The 10,902-nt window shown below is 33.9% G+C and overlaps 1 pseudogene; it reads left to right on the top strand.

Annotated features, from left to right (window-relative positions):
- The first annotated feature begins 834 nt into the window (after nucleotides 1-834).
- Nucleotides 835-10,902, top strand: part of LOC137237420 (tropomodulin-like) — a 127,128-nt pseudogene continuing 117,060 nt past the window's right edge.

Genomic DNA, 10,902 nt, shown 5'->3' with positions numbered 1-10,902 from the left:
TATATCTCTGGTTAATGTTTTTCTTCTAGCCATATGCGTGTGTATGAGTGAGTAAAAACTTCTGCTCTTAGCTGCCGTCTACATACATGTATGGATGTGAAATAATCTCTCTTTCTCAAGCTCCATTGTATATGGAATATTCTTCGTTGCCTTGTACATCAGTGTGGCTGCTTGCTGTTTTTGTTGTTATGATTATTTACTAACAGCATAGTGATGCTAATATTCGCCACAATATTATTCGATTGTGTGAATTTTACGTTTTTTTATGTAAAATTCACATTATTGTTTTTTTTTATGTTCCCCACTGGCGATCAGTAGATTCCAAATAATTATTTTTGCTATCGTCTTCTAACCACAACTCATTTATTTAAAATATGATTTTGCACTATCCAATAAACTTTTATTTGATAAAAATACCGTGATTGATAATTATAGCTACCTATAAACAAATCTGTAAACAGGGGCATCTTTTTAGTGGCGAAAAAAACAAAAAAAAAAAATATTTGCCAAGTCTATCAAATGCCCGGTAGTTTCATTTTAATATACATACATACAAAAACAACATGGATACAATTATTTACTTATAAATATTGTTTAAAATATAATGCGGTGTTTTAATAAAAAAAAAACACGAGCACAAACGCGTAGTAAGAGTATTTCCAATTCTATGTACGTATGTATGTAAGTGTAAGTACGTAGCCATATCTCGTTTGTAATTCAAGAAACTTCATTCATATTAGCTACTACTCTATTAGTAGTAGAATACTAACTGAAAGTGGAAATAACACGGGGGACAGAAAATGTTGCCACTTGAGGAATTTACTTAATATGTTATTTGCGTTTGAAGCAAGTGGAAGTGTGAGGTGTGAAAGCTCGTCTTCGGCCTTTGAAGTGTTTCAATGAGTTTATCGGTGCATTCCTGAAGAAAGTATTCGAAAAGGTGTTACGTAAAATAAAATATAAAAAAATATTTCAAAGTTATTGATAATAAGAGATAAAATAAATAAATATCTCATTAATATAAAACAATTATGAAAAAATACAAAAAAAAAATATTTGAATTCAAATAAACGATTGGACGCATATTTTATGGAAAAAACATGTCAAGTGTTGAAACAGCAGAAAGTTTTCGAAAACGTTCCCAAATCGATCAACCCAATGAAATACAATTAGTGGGTCTACCGATTTTAAATTAGTTACCGATCATCAAAAATCAACGCAAGAACGCAGTTTTGGTGAATTTTGTGCATCTTCTGCGAGAAATATGTTTCGTATAAAACTCTATAAACGTTTACCAATATGCCGATGGTTGCCGAAATATACACGACGCGATGCCATAGGTGATTTTATAACGGGCATAACTGTTGGTTTGACAGTGATACCACAGGGTTTAGCTTATGCCAGTGTAGCAGGATTGCCAACAGAGGTTTGTGTTGAGCGAAGGATCAAACTTTGGATATGTGTACATATATGTATATATATATATTTAAATTTAAATAGCACGTTTATTGCAAACAGAAGTAATTCAATTTATTTAATAATTTGGGAAAAATTTAAACAACGTGACATCAGGACGGACAAGGCGACAGCTGTTTCGATTATACCTTGTAAATCTCTTCAAATTTTTTGGGAAAATGCAAACAAGGATTTATTTTTCCATAGAGTTTTACTATAACAATGAGATTTAAATGCATATATGCTTGCTATTGTGGTATTTTTGCATATTCTATAAATGTTAACATAATCTCGTCAGTTTGTTATCTTCGTGGGTCGTAAAATCTAAAAACATCAAAATTACGAGTTGAATCAGTTCACAGTAAAACGTGCGAAATTATCCATAAAACAAATTTAAAATCAGATATACAATTTTTATCAAATTTCATCAATTAAATCCTTTTTTAATTTTGATGATATAAGAAAAAGTTTTTTTTCAACCTTTAAACCGAAACCAATCTCAAAAACATTTTAGGATATGTTCGAGAATTTTTTATGAAAATTTCGAAGTATTTGTTTTGAGTTTTCTGAATTTTTTTATGTTAGCAGTTTGATAGAAAGCCTAATCAATTTTAAACTGGCAAAGTTCAAATTATAGGTTTTTCAAAATTCGTATTGATTTTTTAACTATTATTTCCCCGAAGGAAGTTTTGTATTTTTTTTCCATACGAAGGAAGAAAATCCAAAACACCCTTCCGAAAAAGAATTGTCAAAAATCAATGGGCGCATTCAGCGAAAACTATTTTTGTATGAATTATTGCTTTAAATGTATGAAAACATTTATTTGAAGCAATTTTTAATTTATAATTTATTTAATAAGTTGGGAAAAATTTAAACAACGTGACATCAACACTTGTGTTAGCTGAAAGCGTAAAATGTGAAATTTTTAGCGACCTTTAAATAGTATTTGATTAAACTTAAATTCATTGGGCTACAAAGCTACATATTCAAACAAACTCAAAAAAGTCGAACTTTCGAATTTTTTCAAAAACCTTTCTGAGGTTGGCTTGCATACATTCAGATATACCCAGGCGCGGATCTACGGGGAGGGGGGGGGGGGGGATAGGGGAGATTTCGCCTCCTACAGTCATATGAGACCTAGGCTAATTGTGCTTCAAGTTGCTCGAGGCAATGCCCTGAGAAAGGACCATATTTGTTGGTGGAATATATGTATAGAACTGGCATCAAGTGATCTCGCCTGCTGTATTGAAAACAGTCTGTCTCAGCTAACTTCTAATAGTAGCTCTATTTGGGCGTTCCTCAATCGAATTCTGAGTTTTTTCGAAAAAGAAATTTTGGAATAGGGCGCTGTAGAACCAATAAATATAAGGGTATTTTAAATTCTTCTAAAGCACGGCCTATTTTGACGTTATTCAATAGAATTCTAAAATAAGACCGTTCTGGAAAAAATGGCTTTTTTCAAGCCAATTTACAACCGATATACTTCTAAGGTGGTGTCAAAGTGCTTTGGTGGGAAATAGCGTTGTCTTCAATCGAATACCGAGTATGTGAAAATTTTCTTATCAGAAATTTAATTCGAGGCCGACCGTTTCATACGCTTCCTCTGTCGGAGTACCTTCACTCATTCGCCTAACATGGTCCCCCCAAAAAATAATAATTGAAGGGCTTAGAACCAAAAGGATATAAGTAAAATCGACGTTGAATTGAGATAATTAAGGTAAATTACTTATTGTAAATTCTGGGTAAATGCGTTTGCAATGATTACTGTCTAAATGAATGCAGATTAGTCAACTAATTCAAAGGATGTTTACTGCAGATGGAAAATAACTGTAAATTTCCAAAACTTATTGCAAAAATTTCGAACGTTGATTGCTCGGCCAAAAGAACATGTAGAATTTTTTCAAGTATGCAGTCTTGTAGCCCGTTTAATTTTAGTATAATAAAGTGCTAAACTTAAGTTCGTAGAATGTATCGCTGATTTTTGGCAATTTTTTTTTTCTTACGAGGATAAGGACTTTTTTCCATAATCAGAAAAAATTGCCAAAAATTAGGAAAATTTTTTACAAAACTAAGATTAACTTACTTACTGGCTTCAAAACTGCTTATTCAAAGGAGTTCTAAAAATCTTGTGAAAAAAGTTGAAAATTCGGCAAATTTTCGCGAATTTGGCATACATTAGGCATTTTGACATTATATTAAGTATTTACAGAAAATATACAACGCACAGTTGCAGTTCAGCAAAAATTTCGCTATTTTTAACCCAGATATGCCTAAAGACTTATTAATACAACAAATCTTAAAAAAGGATAATTTAAATCGGTTTTATAGGCCGTCCTTTTTTACAGGGCACCAACAATTTTTTGTGGCGATTTTCAGCAACAAAATCGTGTAATTTTGCAAAACTTTAATCACTAACATAATATTTTGTTTATAAACCATTCCCCACTCAGCATTTAGGTGATTAGGTTTTGAATTTCCCTACATATCAATACAATTTGATTACTCTTTCTGACTAAATAATGAGTTATCATACAACTGAACAAAAGAAATAATCAAATATGAATACTTTTGATGATCAAAAACTCGATATAGCTCTTCAATCACATTTTGGAATCATAATTGAATCAAATGTGTTTACTTTAGGTGATCAAAAATTTTGAATCATTTTTCATTCAACTTTCTGAATCTTTTCTGACTATATTGGTTGAGTGAATAATGAATTTTATACTTGTTGAAATTTTACTTTTCATTAAAGATCTTATTTTTTTCTCATACTCACATTTTTTCAATCATGAAGTTCAGAAAAAATATATTAAAACTTTATTCTTCAAGACAAGAAATAATGTAAATACTGCTCCTAAGAAAAGATGTCCCCAACCATTTCTCCACCTTCGGCTTCCCAGAAAATACAAATTAGACAATACAAAGGTTGTGAACCCCAGGTAAGTGAAACTCTCTTGACATATGTACATATGTACCTGGATATGGCTTCAACATCCCGTACCATATCGTATTTCAAGATGTTGACGATCATAGTTGATGCTGGATGTTGTAGTCGAGGTGTATATCGGTCAAGTTTGTTTGCGAGTGACCTGTGGTTCGAATAGCTCACTTCCGTATTCTTTCTTCCCCTGATGAAATAAGATTATTATGTAGTATCTTATTTTGAATGAGATATGAAGAATAAATGCATCGTAATCGCATTTAAAAATTATTCAAAAATTTCAACCAAAACTATTGAAATATGTTCACGCATATGATTAGAAAATGACTGTGAAAAGCATTCAAATATTACTCTAAAACAATTAAAGCTCAATTTTACAATGATATCAAATATGAATAAAAAGCGTTTCGAAATAGGAATCATAAATGATTATTCAAGAATAATCACATTTATGGTACATTTTTCTCCCGACGATACGTTAATTTTCGAACAGAAAATGCTTTTAAATTTGAACGTTTTTAATCATCTTGGGGTATGATATTTAAATATTTTTTGATCAAAATTTTCAGAAAATGCTGGCTGGGTCTATCTTGTTAAAAGAAGTAGGTCTTGTTGAAATTTGCATTTTTCATGGTGGACGATTTGGGCTGTGAACCACCGTGTGTCTAATTATCGTAATCAGATAAAAGACTGTGGTGGGCTTCATCAATTTCTGTATTTTCATCTTCCTTCTTAATTTGACTTTTTTTTTGTGAATTTTTGATGTTTGTCTAATGGGGCATATTCATATAAAAATCGTGGTGGACAGGTGGAATGTACGGAAGAAGCTGGGTCAAGTTTTCCCATTTTAGGTATGGAATCTTCAACGGAGTTGGGTGTAACGGCTTAAACACATCTTCGTTTAGCAGGAAAGATGGTCTTCCGACTTTAAGCGCTGAGCATTTTTCTGCATGTTCTTTTGGCCGAGCAATTAAATTTTATTGCTTGGAGGACCGCACTTAGATCCTTTTGGCTCCAATCATTAATGCAATAAAATTTAGTACGTTTTTGGCCTGGCAAATATATGGCACTAAATGTCCAAAGTGGCTTGGATCGCATTGTCAACAAATAGACACTATATTAAATATACAAATATGGGTATAACTCAATTTAAAAAAAATGTCACTTAGATCCCTTTGGTTCTGAGCCCTTCAATTGTTGTATACTATAATTTTCTCACTTATGTACTACTTAATATGAAAAATTTTCGAACTTGACCTGTTGTTTTGGAAAATCTCACTAAATATTTTTTTGTAATATTTGCTGTTTTCGTCGCCACGGCTCGAACCTATGAGCCTCCCATGTTGGCCACCATGCCCGGCGAAACTTATATTATTTGCACTCCACTATTAAAATGGATTTTTGTTGGTCACATTTGATTTTTTATTTTTTGTTTCTGAAATCTGAAAATGGGTATATAATAAGACATCCCCATGTTTGCTTATGTCAAAAAAGAAAGTTGGTCAGAGATTCATACTACATCCGAAGTAGTTTGCAAGTTTGATTGCATGCTTATTAAAATAGTGATTGCTGAGAATATGTTCCTGGTTCACACTTGACTGGTTAAAAATTATCTAGTTTCATTCTTAATTTAAGGACGGATTTTACAAAGCGAAATTTCACAGTTTCTAGTTAGTTTCAGCGTAAATTAATACTGAAGCTTAAAATTTTCGTAATTTTTTCTTGAGGCAAGGTATAAAAAACACTGAATGATCTAGCAGCAAAAATCATAATCGCGATCAGCGTATTCGTAACCTAAAAGTTTAATGTCTGAGTTAACGAAATCGGGATTGAATATTTATGCTTGCGTCTATCTCTATGTGATACCGGCATGAACTGTATATAAATTTTTGTTTGTTTAGTCAAATATGTGTAATGGCAAACATATCGTCGGCTGAAAACTTAATACATATGTGAAAATAAACAATGTAGAGTTACTAATGCGTTTACAGTTACACATAAATCGAGCCATAACAGTTCTATAAATAACTTGAGGCTGCGTGAGTTCCAGAAACTTGAGAGCAGAAACTTAAGCGAATCCGGCAGATGAATTTTGGCAGGAACAAAAGTGGCTACCTACTAACCAAAAATGTAGTGAAATTACTGATCATCATTGCTGAATAGCGAGGATTAATACTGTAACGAATTAACAGCAATTCCCCTTATTTGCAATCTTCTGCTAACGTTCGTATCGCCAAACTGTTGAATAAATAACTCCAATATTGAATAATGGAAAAATGGCCTTTATTAAAGTACTTCACAATAACACTTATACTTTGCAACTAGCTTGCTTAACAACCAAATTGATTGATAGCTCAAATGAAACTCACTCCTCGCCTCTACTGTCGCGCCTTTTATACTTTTTGATTTCTCATTGCATACTTCCAGGCTTTACTATTCCAGAACTTACTAGTTAGTTTCAGCTACAAAATCGCCAGCCACAACTACGTTTATAACTTCTCATTTGAGTAATACTTGCACAAATTATTGCCCTCTCTTGTGAGCAATTCAGATAAGATATATGCATGTGTTTCTGCATTGCTTCTCCGCTGCTCGTATACGTACATGGTACATATGTGTCATCATCATCATCATATGTGTAGACACAATTATTGTTTCGTTTATGTAGATACATAATGATTGATCTATGGATGTGCATGATATCACTGTTTAGCATCGGCTTAGAGATGGCAGCACCCCTTAGTTTTGCTAATATTCGTAACAATACGATACCTAGATCCCGAAAGATAGTAAACACGTTTCACCATGCGACTGTGTAGCATTCAACGACTCTTTGCATCATCTTTTTTCCGATATCCAAGCTTTTAGGTATGCGGAGAGCAGCTGCCGGTATGCCACTACAACTTCGTCAAGATTGCGAAGAACTTCGGCAAGCGATTTCAAACGAAACGATAGTACAATCTGATCACTTTTTGCGAAATTTCATTAACTTGATGTGGGAGAGTATCAAAAGCAAATGAGAAAATGCTTAAAGTATTCGGGAAAAGAGCTGTCCGCAAAATGTTTGATAATTTCCGTTGATCCAGAGGGCAATAACGATTGAAATTATATGTTAACCTGTGCAAGTTTTTTGTTCTACTTTAGATTAGTTTGGTTTATTGAATAACTATATGATCAAAAGACTTGACACAAAAATTTCATAAAAATAAAAGATCAATATTTCGAACTTTGTAAGCTCCCAAATATAAATAAAATAAATGCAAGGTGCGATAACCTCCGAAGAGATTTTAGGCCGTGCTTTTCTTCGAATTTGCGTCGTGCTCCGTTTTAATTTTTCCCAAACATTTGAGAGACAGGACCTGACTACACTAGAAAACTTTTAATGTCAGGAGCTTTGGTGTAGTAGGTAGTTATTATGGCGGTTGCCGCCTACAGATAGGGTTGCAAAAAATCTAAGAAGCTACTAAAGAGAAATGGGATTCAAGGGGTTGATCAACGCAATACAAAGCTTTATAGTTTTAAAGCTTCAGCAACCCAACCTCACCTACGCGAGGGGAATCCTGTTACATATTTAGCAGGCGAGGCTCTGGGGAGGAAGCTATTTCTATCGAGACCCGACTTAGGACTCTCTTGCTTCCGATTAACCTCAGAGGTTCCTACCAGGTCCGAAGCGACACTGATAAGATCCCATTAGGTCGATGATTAGTCTCTAGTCTGAAGTCTTTATGAAAACTTCGTGAATGAGTATTCATTGAAATGCAAACAAAATTTAATAAAGCACTCGATCTTAACAGAGGAAAACCAAGAACATCGAGCAAGCAAACAGGACGCTACAATTACCGCATCTAAACTCGTTAAGATTACCGTTAAGGGTCTCGATGTAGTATATTCCTCTGTTGTACAATATTACTGAAAAACTGAAAATTCATTTTGCAAAAGAACTTTGGATTCCAATTAGGTTTGCTGCTTCCGCTCAAGGCACGTACCCTAAAGGCAAGTGAAATTGAAAACCTGATTAACTGTTCGAGTACAACATCCAGTGGCCTTGTGAATAATACCAAAGTTGTTCAACTTTTGATGCTGAAAGGCGAGTTGAATTACGGTTAAAATTATTGTTTCAAAATTAACCAATTCCAATTAAAGTGAGGCATTCTGTCTCTTTGTATACTTCGAAATTTTCAACAACTAGTTTTCAAATTGAAAAGTGTAAAAATAAGTTTATTTCAAAACAAAATAAAGCATTTTTATTAACACGCTTACCGCTTTTATACCAAATAATAGAAAAAATGCGTATTTTTGATTGCGTATAATTGATATTTTTTTAAATATACAAAAAAACTCCTTCGTTGATTTTTTATGGTTTGAAAATACTAATATTTACCTTCATTGTTTCTACAATTGTTGTTTTCGTTCATAGAACAGCAAATTGTTTATTTTTTATTTATTTTAGCTATCACATCGAATGAAATTTTTTCATGTATTTTTATTTTTCTATGTCAATTTAACTGTTTTTTCTCATGGATTAATTTTTACCTTTCGGTCTGTATGTGATCATTATTACTTGTATATTTCTATGCGAATTGCTTTCACGTTCATATTTATGTATGTTAGACTGGGTCGATTTAATAACCGATATCACGTCATCGATTTTTCGATAGGATTTGGGCTGTTATCGCCAACGTTTTTACAACCGTTTTGGGTTTTGGGGAGTGTTTTGGTGGAAAAATTTACCCTTTCGCCATTTTTTTTCGCAGGCTCGAAAATTATTTTTTTGGGCATGCGTAGTGGAACTTTTTTTCCTGAGCCCAAATCCTATCGAAAAATCGATGAATTAATTAGAGGCTATGATTGTCCAAATGTTGGGAAGTACTGGTAAACTTTTGAAATATATATGTGTTTCATACAACTTGTAAAATCATAAGCTATAGAGAGTGATTTCTTGCCTTTATGAATTTGTATACAAGAACTAATAACCAACTCATACAAAAGATGGACCACTTTTGCAAATTACGCCAAATGTCAATTCGGTTTTGAAATTTGTGAAAAAAACAAGCAACTTTTTTTGTTGTAGTATGTGTTTACAAAGAGAATGTTTGAGCAAAGAATTCACGCATGAGATGTTTATTGCCTGAAGTACAAGCTAAAACTGATCGACTGCTTGCTTTACTGAATCACTGTCGCTACGCTTACACGATATATAGATGAACGCCACATAGTTTTCCGAAGCTCTTGAGTGCACCACTGCTCTACAACCCATGAGTCCGTTTACATCGCAAAAACGCGTGATAGTTGTTTATTGCGTATTCCATTGTTTACGCAAGATGAGTCAACGGGTAATTTTTCAAAGGCTACGTGTCAAACGACGACCGCAGTTGAAGTGTGCTACAGAAATATAACCAAATTGAACTGAAGAACATAGTGTTCCAATGTTACACACGGCTTGCGACAAAACCGTTGTTCTGATGGAGTCATTTTATCTCTTGTTTTATAAGAGACTTATTTTTATAAGAGCCGCCATTTACCGTCAGCAAGCCTCAGATTCTTGAAGACCCCGAAGGTTATTATTGTAACGAATTTTGGGAAATTCCCCTTATTTGAAACCTTCTGCTAACGTTCGAATCGCTAAACTGTTGAATAAATCACTCCAATATTCAGTATTGCAAACTGGGCTTTATTTAGATTACTTTGGGAGTAGCACTTCACAACCAATAGCGTGCTTAAATCAAAACTGATTAGTTATTACTCAGCTTGCGCTGCTTTTATACTCTCGATTTCCTCGTTCACCCATTTCTCCTAAGGTATAGTAATTTCGCGAACATTTGTACCTCATGCTTGATTACCAGCTATATACAGGTATATTTATAATATATAGTTTATAGCCATATGCATGTGTATGTGTAAGTAACTACTTCGGCTGATGACTGCATGTGAATGTGTGAGATAACCCCTCGTTGCCTTCTACATAAATGTCGCTAGCTTTAATGTGTACATTTACATAAGAGTGGCTGCTTCATGTTTTTGTTGTTACGTGATTATTTACCAAGAGAAGAAGCAGGCGTGTAGTGGCAAAGTAAATACGTTGATGAATACCCAAAACTATGAGTAGAAACGATGAATCAGTGGGCAATGTGTCCAAGGGGACCGGTGGAGCTAAGTGTTTATGGTCACCAGGCATATTAACCAAGGTAAATGGCGGCGAGTTGGACTGGTGCATGGTGAAACGGCGAGTGCATAATTAGCATCAAAATTACCGCCTGATAGGTGAGTAATGAGCCGTTCTCGGGTTTCGCCTTATATGCGTCTTTGAAGAAAGCCGGTTGGTTGTGACCGTTGAAGTCCCTTCATGCATCAAAACAAGGTGACAACCGAAGTCACCAAATAAAATTAATATCGGGAGTGGTGGGTTTGTGTAGAAGAAGTTGTAAGAGGTCTTCTTACATAATATTTGAAGTACAGACCTCATTTGTCCCCCTCTTATTACAGTGGTGGTAAATGTTGGGGTA

The sequence above is a fragment of the Eurosta solidaginis genome, chromosome 1, assembly GCF_040869045.1.
Source record: "Eurosta solidaginis isolate ZX-2024a chromosome 1, ASM4086904v1, whole genome shotgun sequence".
Classification (NCBI taxonomy): domain Eukaryota; kingdom Metazoa; phylum Arthropoda; class Insecta; order Diptera; family Tephritidae; genus Eurosta; species Eurosta solidaginis.
The sequence above is the reverse complement of the archived record's forward strand: the minus strand, read 5'-3'. Positions and strand labels throughout refer to the sequence as shown.